The 2,355-nt window shown below is 36.1% G+C and overlaps 1 pseudogene; it reads right to left on the bottom strand.

The window, feature by feature from the left end:
• Positions 1-947: 947 nt before the first annotated feature.
• On the bottom strand, positions 948-2,044 carry LOC102469698 (ribosomal L1 domain-containing protein 1-like; annotated as a pseudogene).
• Between the last annotated feature and the right edge of the window lie 311 nt (positions 2,045-2,355).

Raw genomic sequence — 2,355 nt, 5'->3', positions numbered from 1 at the left:
TATGGAATGTAGCATCAGGAAGCCAACATAGAAGTAAAGATGGAAGAAAAGTTGTCAAACATTTTGTGGTTTTAAAGATATCCTTATTTTGACTGTAACACCTGAAACTGTGGCTAGAGCCACAATTTAATCATTAAAATTATAAACATTACAACTGCATTAAAAAAAAAAAAGAATTCATTTGCCACGGCATGTAATATGTTATAGTAAATTTCATATTATGCTCCAAATATGTTTTCATTATAAAGACATAAATAAGCTGGTAAAAAAATAAAATATATGAATTTTTTAAAGAATTATGTTTATCTAAGCAAGTCATATTTCCATAAATAATAGAAAATTTCTGACATTTCCATATTTAACTTATAAACTCATAAAAATATTTCAACCTATGGAGTATACTGAAAATGTTATTTGCTAAAACTCTATTTACTATCATTACTGTTTTCAAAAGTTGCTTGGAAGATGAAAGATTATTTCCCAAATGTTTGCAAATAAATAATTATATGCAATAAGAGGAATAGCACATCCAATGTATCACATATATTATTGTTGCTAGAGTTTTTCAAGACCTGCCTGGGCTCATAATCCATTTATCCTAGGTAAAATTGCATCTCTATGTACTATATTGCCATCTAGCTCACTGATTAGGTACTTACTCATACATAAAGGAGGACTTCAAAAGTTCATAGAACATGGAATTAAAATACAAGTTTATTTCTATGTAAAACACTTGAAATACATACATAGTTTTTTCTAATACACATTTCTGTGAGCTTTATGAAGACATATATATATGTGTGTATATGTTTGTATATACACAAATCTATTGTACATGCTCACACACATATTAGGAAAAAGCACGACATAGTTAAAAAAATAAACATATATTTTATGTACATATTCAAGTGATACTACATTTATAGATGATTCCTAAAATTTCCTTTTTAATAATTATCTCTTGATATCAGCAAAATACATGTTTTTATTTTCACAAAAACAGAGAGTAGCCATTTCTCCAATTTCTCTGGCAATTTTTCTGAAAGGTTTTTGGGACAAAAATATTTTCAGTGACGTGCTGGGCCTGCATTCCAGTGTGACCCATGGGTATAGTAGTGTAAGAACCACTATTCTCGATGTTTAAGATGGTTCCACCTATAGAATTATTGATCACTTTTGATAAATTCTTGGTCAGAAGGTTCACATTTAGCTGGAACTTTCTTTCTTTGATAGAAATGCCTCCCAAGGTGCGATGGTGAGAGCTGCCTGATCCTCTCATCTCTGTGGAACAAGTCAATACCACTCAGGAGGCAGAGCTTGGCTTCATAGGCTTTATACTCTTCAATGTCTGGAAAGGAATAATCTGAGAGATGATTATAACTCCTTGCTTGTTCAAAAGCTTTTTGTAGAAACATTCTGTCTTTTTCAGGAGTCGAATTGAGTTCATCCTTGGTAAATAAACAAATTTCTGCTAAATCTGTTTGAATACCATTAGTCAAGGCCAATCTGTTCTTTTTTCCTCTTTATTTTTTTTGGAGAGATTTTTTGTTTGTTTGTTTGTTTTTTCGCTATAGGGCGTGTGCACTCGCCAGCCAGACAGAGAGAGACAGAGAGACAGAAAGCGAGAAATCACCCCCGAGGGGGGATGGCCACGCCGCAATCCCTTCTCCTCCATTCTCCTCTCGGGATCTTGGGAACGCACGCACACACGCCGGTTGTGAGTTTTAAGCCACCGGGTCCGGGATGCGAACCACGGTAGACTACATGGGAGTCCAGCGATATAGCCATTACGCTGACTGCTGGTTCCCAAAGACAATCTGTTCTTTACTAGGAAATTTCTACAATACCATCACTAAAACTAAATTTTCATTCTCATTCAAAAGCACTCCATTACTGTTTTTCCTGTTTCTGGCATATGCCAACAGAGCTTCACTGCCTTTCTTACCTGCCCTTTGTCCAACTGCTTCACTGAGGTGGGGACCACAGGAGTCGTTGGCAAATCCGCAGGTCCCCGGAAGCAGATGCCACGGTGGGAGACCTCCATGTTGTCCTCACCTCATGCAGACAGCAAGCAGAACCCTGGAGCTGGATGACTCTGGGTTTTTAGTAGGGTTCAGACACACTGGATATGTGACTGTGTTCTTGAACTTGTACTTCCCAGGACATTCTATTCTCATGGTAGTCCCAGGAATAAAAAGAAAACAAGCCTAGAGAAACAAAGAAATCAAAACAAATCACATGCCATTGGACAAACTATGTGACATGGCAAGTTTGTAAGGTGGATGAAAGAGTACTACGCCCAAAAATATATGGAAAAGTGAATAAGCATTGATAAAATATAATTACACATATGCA

This window comes from Tupaia chinensis, unplaced genomic scaffold (genome assembly GCF_000334495.1).
Source record: "Tupaia chinensis unplaced genomic scaffold, TupChi_1.0 Scaffold000237_1, whole genome shotgun sequence".
NCBI classification, from domain to species: domain Eukaryota; kingdom Metazoa; phylum Chordata; class Mammalia; order Scandentia; family Tupaiidae; genus Tupaia; species Tupaia belangeri.
This window is presented reverse-complemented; position numbering and strand designations above follow the sequence as displayed.